We start from the raw sequence: 16,195 nt of genomic DNA on the forward strand, positions 1-16,195 counted from the left end.
AAAAAGCACAGTGCAGTTCACAGTAAGGAGTGTGAACAGGAGCTGGATGGGAGATGTGGGGGTGATTCTTTTTGGGTGTCGTTAAATATCCTCATGGATGTATAGAGCAGATAATTAGATACCAGCCTGTAGTTCAGGGAAAGGATTAGGGGGTTGGCTTGCAGATTTCTGAACTAAATCTTAACCATTTAGAGAAGAAAAGATTGCCAAGGAAGGTGTAGAAGATGTTGCAGAAAAAGTCTTAGAGAAGTCAAAAGCAGACCATGGTTATTTGTCTTAGAATTCATAGGAGGGGAGTTTCCAGAAGAAGGTAGGTCCACATCTTCAGTGCTGGTGCATTAAGAACAACTCTTTGATGGTGTTACTGGATCACAGGTATAGAAGAGGATGGAGTGGCAGGAGACAGTATGGCATTAAGTAGGAGTGAGGTATGGAAGTTGAGTCTGTAAGTGAAAGAACATAAAGCAAAGGAATTACCAATATTTGAAATATATCTCCAAATAGTTCATGAAATGGTTGAAGTTACCTGGAGGCCTTTAACAAAATCAACAAAGGGGTGCTTGGGTGGCTCAATTGGTTGAGCATCTGCTTTCTGTTTGGGTCCTGATCTCAGGGTCCTGAGATCAGGCCCTGAGTCAGGCTCTCTGCTTCTCCCTGTCACTCTCCCTCTGTGCTCTCTCTCTCAAATAAATAAAATAAAATCTTTTGGGAAAAAATTCAAAATTCAATTATTAGGGGTTTACATATTGGTTTTGCTGGAGAATTTCTGGGTGGTTATTTATTTTTTACAAGAAGAAATCTCCCAGGGAAATAGTTCTAATTAATACCTAGGGATTTGTCATTTACTTAAAACTTCATTTGCATATTTCTGCACTTTTTACAATTTGTAGGACCACAGGAAGCTCAGTAAGGTGGCAGTTAACCTTCAAACTATCAGTCATGTTTATCTCCTCACAGTGCCCTCATGGGACCAGCTGCAAATTCTTTTCATCTTACTTACCTATTGATTCAGTAAGAATTTTTCAAAGGCAAAAGGGGTTTGGAGGTAGCAACTTTAGAATTATGATTTAAAAAGTACTCTGATTGAACAATAGCAATCCAAGAGAATCACTTTAACCAGTGATTCTTAATGGATATTCTCACTCCAGGCATATTTCACAAATTGTCTTACTGGGATACAAAAGGATTTGCTTTCTGCCCTAATTAGTGTGGAACTTACTTGTTGAGCAAATATTATGAGTATATGTGACTTGAGAGATTTAGAGAAATATCACTTTTCATACTTTCATATTTACTGCACAGTGACCACTCAATTGCAGCCAATAGAAGATGCAGCCCCCCAGCCCTGTCCACTCCAGTACACACCTGATTGCCAAAGAAGGGCTTTCCCCATTTGGTAGAGTTTGTTCTGCCAGCATGTGCTGCTGGCCAGATGTGCTAAGGAATTTCATACCTCCCGGAAGCAGCCCTCAAATCAATGACCAATGGGAGTATATCAGTACCTTGCCTTCCTCTGGGAGGGATAACTCAGGTGCATGATCTAAATGGACTCCTCAAATTCCAGTCACCTGCAGTGATAAGGGCTTGATAATGCGTCCTTTACTGGCTGCCTTCTCTTCCCTGTCTCACTTTTCTATTCCTCTAATTGTGTTTCTCACCTCCCTGTAACCTATCTATACTCAGATCTTTGTCTTAGAATCAGCTTCTGGTGGAACTCAACATAAACACAGGATGATATTCAGTAGAATATCTACTGACCTGAGATAGCACCTATCTGTAGTGACTCAAATTTAATGGTACTCTGCCAAGAATGAAATAACATTGTTGACTTTGGAGACCTGTTTTGCATTTTCTTTGTTCATTTATTCATTCAATGATTTTTACTTCTCCAGGCACTGCTAAGTTTCGGGGGCTACAAAGATGAGCACAGCGATTTACACAAAACCATCAAATAGAAATTTATACAAGATACAAAAATTGAACCAACAGTTACTACCTTCCCCTGGAGATCAGAGAAGGTTTCCTGGGAGGACATAATTCTTGAATCAAATCATGAAAACTGAGCAGGTGTTGGGCAGATAGGCGAGGGGGAAGGGAATTCTAAGCAGGAAGAACAGCAGGGGTAAAAGCAGGAAAGCATGAAACATCAAGATGCATTAAAGAAGTGGTCAACAATTTAGCGTGACTGGATAGAAGAGGAGAAAGGGTGCCAGCATTTTGCTGGGCAAAGGAATTTGGACTTTTCCCTATAGGATCTACTTTGAGAAAAATGTCTTTGGTAGAAATGAGCATGATCATTGTTTGGAGTAGTGCCAGACTGGAGGCAGAAGGACAAATTAAAAGCTTCTTGTAATTATTCAAGCAAGAGATGAGAAGTCCTTGAACTCAGCAGAAGCACGGGGCAAAGGAGAAGGCTATAAGAGATTGAAAAGATAAGATCTGATGGCACTTAACTGTCCACAGGGAATGAAAAAAGATTACATGACATAAACCACTATAGAAAGTGCAGTGGAAGAACATGGTCAATTTACAAGTATATAGACATAGAGAAAATTCTTGAGAAAACTTCTGTGGCTTCTAGAATCCAAAATTTCAATTCCCAGCTATCAATGATTATGTCTTTAAGATTATTTTCCCAAGTTCATTCATGCCAGTCAGTGTATATTGAGGAATAAGCTAAGTCTGCTCTCAATGGGGAAGACTCACTTTAAGCTATGAGGGTGCAGTTTTGTATTTGAACAATTAATTAATAAAAGACCAATTTGCATACATAAAGTAGCTAACAGATGGGCTATATCTGGTTTAATCCAGAGAAGAAAAAGCTATAAGACAATTAAGCTATCATTGATTCTACTAAATGCCTGGAAAATTAATGTTAACAATAGACTTCCTGCTTTTATAACAATTAATTTTTGCTAACTTGGTATTGATTCAGCAAATTATAATTCTAGCATCTTATTAGACAAGTAAACTATTATGTATACAGAAAAGATGGGCATTTAGGAGATTTAGTTATTTTAATATGCTGATGAATGGAACTAGCATATGTAGCAATTCAAAAGTGAAATCAAAATACAATTTTATGTTTTACTTGTATATAACACATAATTATAAGAAAATGTCACTGAACACAATTTAATCTATTTTTGAATATTTTACATTTGGTTAGGTTCCTATAATGGAAACCTCAGAACCATGTTTATGACCAGGTGTTATTCTTGTACCAACTATTTGAAAATATATAGAAATTATATCCTATTTGTCCTGACCATTTGAGACACTATAGAGTGTTAGTATCAAAGAATGGAGGGAGGCGGGGAGGGAGAAATGGAGAGAGGGAGGGTAAAAGATATTAGCTCTACTTGTTATTTGTTCATTTGTCATAAAAGTAGTATAAGGAGTAAAGTTCTTTGGTTATTTGAGAGCTATTTGTTATTTGAATTCAGAGTAAGTTTGAACTCAGTGAATTCTAGCTTCACGTGAGCTATAGAGTTAATATGATTATTCCAAAGTACCAAATCAGAATCTGACAGAATGATAATTATTTGGCTATGTTCAGTATAAGTGCCTCTGCTATAATTTACCTCCTTTGCAGATTTAAGTGATTTTCATTATGGAGTTACTGGGAGATATCTGAATTGCATTCCCACATATCTTCCTTCATTTTCAGCAATAAACAAATGGAGCACTCTTAGATAGGAAGTAACTTTTGGATTAACTCACTCTTGTTTCATGTATTACATCAGTAAATAAAAATTGAAACTGGATGTTTCTCCCATTTTGCTAATTTGGCTTTAATTAAGCCACAAAAAGAATCGAAAGGTAGGAGCTCTTCTCCAATGGTCTCTCTACCTCTTTTGGAAATAACATGCATTAGGTGGACTAACCTTAAAAATAAACGACGATTTCTTCTGTGAAATCCCACCCTAATGAACACTCAACTGTATACTAAGTTACAAGGAACATTTCTTGTGCTTCATGATGTTTTCTGATCTCTATGGTCTTTCCTCCAAGTCTACCCAATTTGAAAACCTCCAGGCATATGTGTTTTTAGAGTTTAAAGATCTCACTTTGGAGAAGGCAGGTTCAGGGAAGGAGAAGTAGGGAAAGAGGCCATTGTTTTGCTATACGGATCAGGCTGCCAGTCAGGAGAGAAAGAGCATGCAATGCAATTGCTAGCTTTGCTTAGCCCCCCAGAAACCCTGCTCACAGTAAACTGAAGGCACTGTTCCCCATTAATAAAATATCTGAATATTTTCAGGAATTGATTTTCATTCAGTGTAAGTTTATAAAGTATTTAAAATTGAAAAATGATACTACATCTTATTTTAAATCATGTTTTAGGGGATCCCTGGGTGGCGCAGCGGTTTGGCGCCTGCCTTTGGCCCAGGGCGCGATCCTGGAGACCCGGGATCGAATCCCACGTTGGGCTCCTGGTGCATGGAGCCTGCTTCTCCCTCTGTCTATGTCTCTGTCTCTCTCTCTCTCTCTCTGTGACTATCATAAATAAATACAAATTTTTTTAAAAAATCATGTTTTAGGGATGACTGGGTGGCCCAATGGTTCAGCATCTGCCTTTGACTCAGGGCCTGATCTCAGAGTTCCTAGATCTAATCCCATATCTGGCTCCTTGCAGGGAGCCTGCTTCTTCCTCTGCCTATGTCTTTGCCTCTCTGTGTGTCTCTCATGAATAAATAAATAAGATCTGTTTTTAAAAATCATGTTTTAAAGTATTTTTAATAAAGAAAAGAAAATTATAATGACTCATAATTCTGTTACCCAGATAACCTCTGTTAACTTCAAAAATAATAATCCACATACATATTAAAAAATTTAAACTGTATAAAAACACATAAAATGAAAATAAAGGTCTCCTTCCTTCTTTTCTACCCTAAATGAATTTTTCTAAAGGTAACTAGGGTTAACAGATACATATATAACCTTATGGAAATCAAGACATTACATGCATACTAGCATATGCACATATGCATGTGTATATATTTGTGTGCAGATATTTTGTGCAAAGAACTAATAGCCATATCTTAGTTTTCTGCTTTTTAAATGTATATATATATATATATATATACACACACACACATATATTATTGTTTTTAAAGGTAGCATTATTGCCATGATTTGTTTAATTTTCCCCTCCTGATAGATATTTAGGTATTTCCAATCTTTTTTTCTTTTATAAAGATATTTTGACAATAAATTTATACAAAAATGTTCAAGTGTATCCAGAGGGTAAATCTAATAATAGATTTTTCTGGGTCAGAATATATGCATTCAAAACCTTTTTTTTGAAAGACTGTAGCTGAATTGTACTTCAAAAAAGCGTTACTGATTTAACATCAGCAGAATCATCATCAACCTTGCATGTCATCAAACATTGATAAAATGGTAAAGTAAAAATGGTATCTCGTTTTAATTTTTATTTTGCTTCGTTATGATTGAGGTTGAAATCTTATCATATAATTACTAGCCATTATATTTCAATTTTTAATCAGATCCTTTACCCATTTTTCTAGGTTGCTTGCTTTTTTCTTTGACTTAAGGCAGAAAAACAAAAATATCATAATACTACTATCATACCTAAGTTTTGTTCTTAATTTTATAGGTTTACAACATTGAAGAAGTGAGTCCTTTGTCAGCATTTGTTATGAATATTCCTACATCTGTTGATTGACTTATGACTTTATGATGCATTTTTTCCATGGTCATAAATACATCAATGTTTTCTTATTATATCTTAATGGAGTCATTATTTTTCTTTAAATCTTAGACATATCTGGAATTTATTGCAGCTTGCCAGTGTCCCATTACATTTATTAAATATCCCTCTACTCTTATCAGCTTCAAATGACATCTTTATCATGTGTCATGTATCATCTTTATCCCACTTATGTTTGGGACCCTTTCATTGACCTATTCACCTATTTATTTTTTTCTTAACTAATTGCATGGGCTAGTCTCTTCCTATTGGAATATTAAATACAAAGGAGCAGGGATCTTATATGCCTTGTTTGTAGTTAAATCCACACCATTTACAACAGTGCCCAACACATAGTAGGTCCTTAAAAATTAGTTGTATACATGATTAATAAAAAGATCTTCTTCATTCATCAAATTGAGATATGATCTATTGGCTCTCAATATATAAATGGAGAAATTAATACAGTAACACATATTCTTAGCTCTGTTCTTTATCTCTTGATTTCCTGTTGCTTTATTTTAAAATGTTCAATAATTAGAAAGGACTTTCTGAAAACCTGTTTCCCACATTGATTTAATTTTAGTTCTAGATGTAAAGAGATTTAGTGTATTCACCTGTAGCCTTATCAAGGCTTCTGTTAAGGCAGGTTTTATTAAGAAGAACTCATGGATTTCATGAGATTCAGTTCATTCCCATTTAATGAATTAACTAACACTTATATAGTGCATTTTATATACCAGGCACAGCAAGTGCTTTATAAATATTAAGTAATTTAATTATAAAAATGATTGTTCTGGAATTTTTGCATATAATTTAATTGGTATTAAATCTATATGCCCTCTTGGCTTGGTTTAGCATTTTTTCTGACAACCTCCTTTATCCTACTTCTATCCCAAATAACTTGAAGACATTGCTCCACTGCTTCTGGCAACAGATACTGTTATAGAAAAGTCTGAAGCCAGCTTGATTTTTATCCTAATGATCAACTTTCTTTTTCTACTTGTATTTCTGAAGAAAATCATCTTGATCCTTGAAGTTGAAATTTTAGTAGGCTGTATTTGTGTTTGTAATTACTTATTAGTTTATCCTAGAACACATTATATAACACATTTAATAGACTTCTTAATTTAAATAATTGTCATTCTTGTACTACTTTCTTGTATTATATATTTTAATTGCCTTCTCTCTTCCATTTGTTGAGATTACTTGTCAGGCTCTTTCTGAAAGCTTTTTTTTCACATTTATCTTGGGTTGCTTTCAAAACCTCTGCAATGGCCATCTCTCCAGGTTGGAGCTAGATGACCCAGAAATCAGGGGTGCGTCTGGGAAATGAGGGACACTAAAGTCTCCAGTGTATCTATGACTCAGACACAATTCAAAGATGTAGATCTGAGTAATGTGGCCTTTCCTTTCTTTGATTCCTAGAAGCATATTTCTTTCTTTCCCATAAACAAACAAACAAACTTGTTTTTCTGTTTCACCCTGCCATTTTACTTTGGATTATGGATATGAAGTATTTATTTACTGGGCTCTATCTCACATGTTTTAGCTAGCTTGATTTAAAAGCGGATGTCACCACACAAGAATAGCCTTATAATCCCACAAGTTTCATTGACAATAAATGGCTTCCCCAAGGACACTAGATGATTATGTTGAAGGTAGGACTTATCCTACTTTCTCAGCTGTGGTGGTGAGAGAAGAATACTGATAAAATGGTAAGAATATCAGAATCAAACAATAGCATAAATGATAGCCATATTCATTGAACACTCACGATGCAACAATTACCCTTCTAAAACCTGAGCATAAGGGTACCTGGGTGGCTCAGTTGGTTAGTCATCTGACTTCAGCTCAGGTCATGATCTCAGGTCCTGGGATGGAGCCCAACATCTATCTCCCCACTCAGTGGGGAGTCTACTTATTCTGCTGTCCCTCCTGCTGCTCATGCTCGCTCTCTCCTAAATAAACAAAATCTTTAAAAAATAAATAAACACTGAGCATAAATTAATTTATTTGATCTTCACAACACTATAAACTATGAGCTTCCATTATCCCCATTTTATATAGGATAAACATAAAACACAAGGTAGTAATTTGTCCAAAGCCACCAAGCTCCAAGTAGTAGAAACGATTCAAATCTTGGAGGTCCAATCTCTGAAGTGGTGGTCTTAACTCTGACCTTTTGCTGCTTAAACCACAGGTCAAGACACATTAAGGTTTCCATATTGTATATGTAGGCTTTCAAAGAAGTTTGGTTCCCCTAGGAAAGTTGAGATATCTTTTTAATTAAGTCAACCCTGTCAACTCCAACCATTCATGCAGATACTCCATGTTCAATACTCCTCACAACTGGGTTTATTCAAGTTCTTGCTAAATTGATCGAATGATCTGATTTCATACTGGCCCATCCTTAATCAATAAAAACACAATTTCATCAGTAGTCCTTTTAATGTTTTTGTTTGCACATTTAGAGGTTGTCACAGAACAGCGGTGGACTGTTATGTTGCAGCACGCCATCTTTTGTCTACTTATGCCTTGGTGAGAGAGAAAAGGGCAAATTTGGCAGCCAGCCATATAATTTGAATTAACCTTGGCCATGAAGGCATGACAGATGAGCCAACCCGATCACTCCAATATTTGCTGTCTGCATGTGGAATGCCTGTCTTAGACCATGGCACAGAAGGAAATGTTCTTCTTTTGAAATTTTTTTCTGTATACCAATCAAATTGTTCCCTCGGGACACATCATAAAGAAATGTCATTGAATACTCTAATTGTGGCATTCACCAGAACTATTTTTTAAAAAGCAACATTGGTCACAAACTCAGATTTTAATCAAAACCAGAATTCTGGTGAGTTGAGTGGTTTTCCAATATTTTTCAGCTTAAATTTTTTGATAGTCACTGGCCCCATAAATTGAACCTGTATTCAAAAGATTTGAGCTAAATTAGTTCAGCATTTTACTGTTAAGTTAAAGTAGAAAACCTGCAATTTTCTCTGAGGAAAACACACACACACACACACACACACACATCACCTTACCAAAATACTTTTTTCCCCTGTCCATTGAGTATTACTCAAAAGTATCTGAAAGTTTAAAATTCAAACTTGGCAGTTGTATAATCCTCCCAGGGGAGGAAATTCAGGAGAATTTAAAGAAAATTGGCTTAGCAATGTGTTTTGAATATAGGCAACAGAACATTTTCTATTTGGGTACAACTACATCAATGAAACTTGAGTCGGTGGAAGTCTTGTCCGATGCCATTTAGAAGGCTGTCAGAGCTAAGGGAGGCGTTAGAAGAATACCAGTTGGAACAGAGAACTGCCTTAAGGAAAGACTCTATTTCCTTCCATTTCCTGCTGTAGATAAATGAGGACCAAATATAGGAAACCATAAGGTCATTTCAGCAAATAAAAACCAACCCACCATTGTGGGTATCATATATTGTGGTTATTGCTGCTGGTATTTTGTTCACTTGTTGGCTTCAAAGCATGGCTGCAAATTGTTTGACACTTTGACATTGCTCTCACACTCCTGGATCTGAATGGGACTGCCACTGCTTTGACCAAGAGATTACAGAGGAAGTCACACAAGGTCTGAGGCCATCAAGAAAGGCCAGGTGGTTCCCACTTTATTCACTGAAACACTCACTCACGGAGTCCTGAGTTGTCAAGCAATAACTCTACCCTGAGGCTGCCACACTGAAGAAGATGGCATAGATTACTGGTTAAAAAAACACAGACTCTAGAGCCAAAATGCATGGGTTCAAATCCTGACCCTATGAACTACTAGTTGTATAGTAACTTTGGGACAGTTACTTAGTCTTTCTGCACCTCAGCTTCCTCATTTACAAAATACGGGAAAAAGTAGTCTGCTGCACACCACCTGAAATCTTACCTGTACTTTATGCAATTGTTTAAATGGTCAGATGTGTTAGTATCTTAGAAAAGGGCTGGCAAATAAGACACACTATGAAAATATTTCTTAAAAGAAACATGCATGTCCTTTTAGATGTGCCTCACAAGTCTATAAGCAGATTTCACTTAATACAGTTCAAAATCACCCTGCAATTTATATTTCAGAAAACAGATCCCCCTCAGGCAACTAAAGAGGTTTGTTAAAGCTCTGATGTACTAGAGCAATTCAGATCAAAAAATTGCTAATGTCTAAAAAGCAGAGATGCTCCTGAAAAACCTCTTTTGCTTCTATTTCCCTTCTTTCACTCTAGGCTGATGTTTGCTATGTTTACATCATTGAACCAGGCATTTTCCTACTCATGTTCTAGCACTGAGTAAGATATTTAAACTTATAAAATTTACAAGTCTAAAATAGTTACCAGCCTTGTACTCCCCCACTCCACAGCTTGCCTCACCCTGTGAGGGATTAGGTTATAAAAATGAATGAAATCATCATTCCTGTTTACTGGATAATCCCAAAGCTAAAATAAAAAAAGAAGCAGGGGAGACGGCAAAGAACATTTAAGGAAAAATGAAGATATATTGGTACAGAGAGACTTAACTACATATCTCACAGGGTAAATTACTGGCAAATGCATCATAGCCTGATTTCCCTTCACTCACTTTTTCAGATGAAAACAAATGAAAAAAGGAGCTAAGTGTTGCTTGTTAAAGTCCACTTAAGATATAGGTCAATTAGCTAATGCAAATATACAAATATACTTGCCTTCAGAGATGCCAAATGTGCTAGTCATTTGCCATTCTGCGATACTTCCCATGTCTCACTATGGAAACTACATTTCCCAGGCTCTCATGCACCCTGATTTCCAGGCGGATTCAGCCAAAGGGAGGCCTTGATGGGAGAGTAGGGCATGAAAGATGGGAAAAACCAGGATATTTCTCCTCTACTCTCTCTACTTCAGACTATATCATCTTCTCTATGATTTCAACATTCACTGGGAAGGCCTCAACGTGGTTGTAGTTTCCAGCAGATGCACCCATATTCTGGACTTGGTAACCACATTCCTTCTGTTAACCTTAGGGGTGGTACCTCTTTATTGCTGATACTAATCTCTGGATTGTCTCACCATCCCCTGTAAAGCTCCTTACCCACTCTTCATCTCTGTCATCAAGGCCCTCTATTAAATCCCTTCTGTTTGAAACACCTGCAGTGACCCCAGTTTTCCTGACTGGACCCTCATAGATACCCATATGCAATGTTTTTGTTTGTGATCTAAACTATACAGGAGTAGGGGTGTTTTACTGACCTACAGTTTTGTAGACAAGCTGCACTAGTTATCTCTGGAAGGATGCTGTGGCACTCATGCTAATTTTTCTTTTCCTGAGCTAACTGAGCTGTGCTTGTGATATATGTAGGAATAACCCTAATTGCTCATTTAGAGGACATGAAAGTTGAGTTACTCAAAATGAAGTATCTACTCAGATGCAATCAAATTCTCTTCAATTCACCTCCCTGTGTGCTCTTCACTACATATTCTGTTTTGTCATACCCCATATGCAGTATGTCAAACTCATGCACAGCATGTGGTGCATAAAAACTCCTCATCACCCATTAGGAAAGCTACTCCCATGACAATGATTTAACAAATAATCTTTAAATATTGATGATTCTCTTCCTCAGGTAATATTTTTATTGATCTCAGGACCACCACAGCTAGTAGGAATCCTTTCCCATAAAGCATTTTATTTATTTGCTTGCATGGCATCAGGTTGGAGATCTGGATATAGGATTTGGGTGCTGGGCTCCATCAGGAAATGCCACTGCACCCCCAGGGATGTGAACCTTAGTAGAGAAGCTAGGATTTGCAGTCACAGCTGACTGTTTGCACGAAGGCTTTATTGCAGCTGCAGACTTAGCACATATGAAAAGGTTTTCTGTGCTCAGTTTCTGGATGAGGCAGATTGCATCACCAGGAATTCCTGTCCTCTAACACATAGTGACCAACACGCCTTAATAAGCATTTGCCTTTTTATTTTCAGTCAATAACGTCATGCTTTCTGTTCATTATGGAACCAGTTTTTTAAATCTCTTTTCTAAACTAGGGGGAAAGACGTAAAATAATAATTCCAATGCTGTGACTCTGGTATGTCCTGTGCACAAGTAGTCAGCCAACAAAACTCAGTGCAAACAATGGGCAATGTTCAGGTTTAAATAAGGCAGAGTTTCCAAGGTATGGCATCTGGCAAGGGGGGTTGTTGTCAAGGGAAGGAGCTTGTGTATCCTTCCATGAGGTAGATGCTCTTGTAGGGGGTAGGAAATTGGCCCCATGCTGCCAAGGACAGCATCCTCTTAGCAAAGGAGTCAAGGGTTCAAAGTTGATGCACTTTGTTTGGAAACACTGACAGCAGAACCCAAGGAAAGCAGATGCAGCAAACAGAACACAGACCATCTCAGAAAGTCAGAGGATGTGAAGCCAGCCAGAAAGCCAATGTCAGAACCATAAAAACCCTAAGCAGACAGTGTAGAGATAGAGGAGGAGACAGAGGCATCAGATTGGCTCACGGGCTGGCAGTGGGCTGGGCCAGGAGAGAGCTAAGCTCAGAGGAGGACTGCCTCTGGAGAGATTTCCTTCTTCTCTTGACCCTGGCCTAACTTCAGAGTTACCCCATTTCTGTAAGACACTCAGATACATAAGTTGTGAAATGCCCCACTTAGGAGCAGGAGCCACAGGACTCCTCCAAAATGTCTTAAAGTCCTGAAGGATGTCTTCTGGCATCACCAATTCTCTATGTTGATCCCTTGTTTGAGAAGCCTTTATCCACACAATGATAAATTATACTTTAGATGGGCTTTCTTAGGTCAGATCAATGAATTGTACAATCCTAACATCTTCCTTAGTATTTAGTACACCTTGTGTTGTTCTCATTGAGATTTAGGTTAATGCTGACAAATCAACTTACACTGCGAGTAAAGAGGCACATTGGAAATGTTTATAGATCATATGAGTCAGAAGTTTTCCATGGCAGTGTCTAGATGATTTTGAATCCAGGATAAATTAGAGCTTGAAAATATAGTTATGGAGATATTTTCACACTCTAATAGTACAATGCATAAGAAGGGAGTCATCCAAACACAGACTAGATGTCAAAAAAAGTCATTCTTAGATAACCATGCTGAATGTGCAAATGTGTGTGTATAATAAGAGTGGAGTGTCTACATGGGGGTGATGGGGAAGAGGTGACTCTGTGGGCAGGGAGAAAGTAATCAAGAGCCAGGATTGCCTTGAAGGCAGTTGAGCACCATCTTACTGCCTTCTAGAACATGCTAATTTCTATACTTTTATTAAATACAGAAGGAAAGAAGGAAATTGGAGCAACTCTGCCCCTTCTTACTCCATGTAAAACTCTGCCCAGTAGCCTTCCATTCATGGACTCATCAAGTCCAGCAGCTGCTCTCTGGTGGCTCGTAGGTGATTTCTAACTTAAAAAACGTTAGATCTGGATATAAAATACTTTTTAACTTTTTCATATTTGTTACTAATATCTAAACTTTGAAAATTTCCCCATAAAAACTTGCTTGGAATTCTTGCTTTTTGAATGACAAAGATTTAACAACACCAAGTTTTCATTCCCACATAACATTAGTGTGCTGGGCCAAAGCAGTGAGGCATCCCTCTAGATGGGATACATGTTCCCCAGTTTGCCACAGACTCCATCACTCCCTTTTGTCTCCTTGGTCTCTCTTGCCATTTATCATCGCACTGACAGTACTGTTTTCCTTAACAGGGAATAAGATAAAAGTGAAATACATCTTGTGCAAACATCTCTATCAAATATAGGAAACAGAGATAGGCATAGAGCATCTATGCATGCCAAGAAGCGGGTTTTTTTTACACCAGTTTTACTTTGCTCATGTATGTTACCTGTGTGGCTGCTGTAGGCACTTGAGTTAGAGAGCCTGAATTAGTCTCAATTATAATAGAAGGCTACAAGTTGACAGTGAGTGTGACAGTAGTCAATCTGTGGTGCAAACAGGATCAGTTAGGAGAGCATCATTACTTCTGTCATTCTTGTGCAGAGAACCATGTGGAAATAAACAAAAATGAGCTTAGAAGGTGGTTCAAAAACCTATCTGCTCAGACCATTGGGACTCATCTGAACAATCAAACTTCCCCTTGAATTTTCATTAAGAAATTATTTCTGGAAATAGCTTTTAAAGCTAACTGTTACTACCCTTAAGGAACTGTGTGAATGACTGCAGGATTTTGTGTAAATAGTGAGCTGAAGGAAGAGTCAATTACTTCCTCAAATCTGACAGCTTTAGAGAGATCTAGATGAGAAGTTCCTGTCAGTCAAGACTTCTCAGCACATGGGGGTATGTGTTGCCTCAGTTAACGAAGTTTTTAAGTGGCTCTCCCAGAGCTATAAAGTGTCTCTTTTTAAAAAACAGATGGAAACATTGTACTGGGGAACTATGAGGACTTTAATACATTTCAGGTCCTGCAGATATTTTTTTAATAGACTACAGAGGTAGTTCAAAGGGGAGGGAAATGCTATTAGAATAGAACAATTAAAGATCCCTAAAATATGAAACACACACATGCATAGACTACAGCAGTGACATCCACCAAGAGACACATTTTCAAAGGGAAAGAAGATGAAGGCAAGCACTGGATAAGACCAATGATTGGGACACTATTAGTTAATGAGGTAACATGGGACTTTTCTCCCTGGAGGGCTTGGGGGACTCTACATCACAAGATAATAGGCATTCTGCTAATCCCAGGTTTAAATAGTTTTTCAATGCATCGCATGAAATTTAAAGCATAATTAAGCCCCTAAATCAAACATACTTCTTCACACTGAGCACTTTCCCCCAGTCTCGACAGCTATATTTCTGTACAATTTCTTAGTCTGGATCTTCTCTAGCAAAAAGAAGTTAGAGGTGGATCCAACAAATTGAATATAAGAGTGAAAATTCAAACGCTGGTTGGTCAATCGCCATCTGTTTCCACATCCACCTTACCCTACCCTCCAGTCTACATTCTTCTTTGCTTTATGCCGCACGAGGGGATATCTGGATAGAATCATCCCACTCCTTGTGTCCTCTGGCTTTTGGCTTCTCTGGGGGGGTACTGGCAGGAGATTGGAGGGCAGGAGAATGATGAAGTCACAGTATTTATTACCCTGCTCTCTTCCTGATGGGCCTCATGTTTGGGAGTATGTTCCTGTACTGGTGCTACAGCTCCTATGTAACTGCCCCTCTTGGCATTGCTCCCTTCCCTTGTGCCTTCAGAATTGGGGTGGGAACAATCTCTTCTTGTTGGTGAATCCTGGGCCACTCATTATCCCTTATTAGTTACCTTAACTATCTATCTTCACTCTTCTGTACGTGGTGGACATTAAACTCTCTGTAATCCAACTCTTTGAATAGGCCACCTGCTCCTGTCAGGATCCTGACAGGTATAATTTCATTTGCTGGAAGCCCTACATAACTCTCTAAATGCTTGTGGCATTATGATCAATAATAATGATCATTCTGATAATAAAGTTAGTTGAGAGCTTTCTGTAGGTCAGGCAGTGTATTTTATATTCAATGTCTCATTTAAGCTTCATGTTCACCCTAGAAGTAAGACATTGTTTTCATCATCCCTATTTTGCATATAAGAACATTTAAAAACTTAGAATGATTAACTAATTTGTTCATGGTTTCATAGCAACTAAGGACTGATCTGAGACTCAAATTCAGGTCTCTCTAAAGCTGTCAGAGAAAGACAGAGTGGACAAAAGAGCTGTTCCTAAGTCTCTAAGGGGCTGTTGTGGAAGAGGATTTGGACTTTTACTATGTAAGGACAAAGGGCAGAAAGATTGGTGTGCTGATAAATGTTTAAGAATGGACTCTTAGTGTGGGAGATAGGAGGATAATGCTTGATTTGTACCTCCTGGCAACCTCTATGGTGTAAGAACACCTACCATGGCTGATTTCAAGGTGCCAACTTGAGGTCACTAAGTGTGGAGTTGGGAACAGATGTACACAGTCAGCTCTTGAGCTGGCATGAGTAAGTATGGATCTGCTCCAGTGTACCACTGGGTGGAAGTCTCAAAGAAGTGACTTTCCTCTAAATAAGGGGAAGAGCCATCTAACATGGCCACCAGTTGCTCTGGGAAGTAATGAGGTAACTGCTATTCTCAATGAGCTGTTGTGGACCTTGTAGAGGGAATTCCTACACTTGATAGGACCTGGGTTGACCTCATAGGTCATGCTTAACTTGAATATTGAAAGATTTGTGTCAAAGTTACATGTATTCCAAGTGGGAGAAGAGAGAAGAAAGAGAGAAAAAAAAGAGTTCAGGCTTTGGAGCTGGACAAACCCCAGATTCTGATCCCAACTTCAAAGGGCTATGTGACCTTGAACAAGATATTAAACTACTTGGAGTGCGTGTTTTCTCATCTCTGTAAAATGGAGAAAATAATATTACTTCCTCCTGGTACATGATTAAATGACGGGGCTCTGGAACAAGTCATGAAATGCATTTTTCCCTATTTTTCCTTTTAAGATTCC

The 16,195-nt window shown here is 38.0% G+C and overlaps 1 long non-coding RNA gene across 6 annotated transcripts in view; it reads right to left on the bottom strand.

The window, feature by feature from the left end:
• Positions 1-256: 256 nt before the first annotated feature.
• Positions 257-16,195, bottom strand: part of LOC144297977 (uncharacterized) — a 252,549-nt gene continuing 236,610 nt past the window's right edge. For all 6 annotated transcript variants that reach the window (XR_013364984.1, XR_013364975.1, XR_013364973.1 and 3 more), the window contains one exon: positions 257-443. This is a non-coding gene — a long non-coding RNA (uncharacterized LOC144297977). The remainder of the gene's footprint in view (positions 444-16,195) is intronic.

This window comes from Canis aureus, chromosome 26 (genome assembly GCF_053574225.1).
Source record: "Canis aureus isolate CA01 chromosome 26, VMU_Caureus_v.1.0, whole genome shotgun sequence".
Classification (NCBI taxonomy): domain Eukaryota; kingdom Metazoa; phylum Chordata; class Mammalia; order Carnivora; family Canidae; genus Canis; species Canis aureus.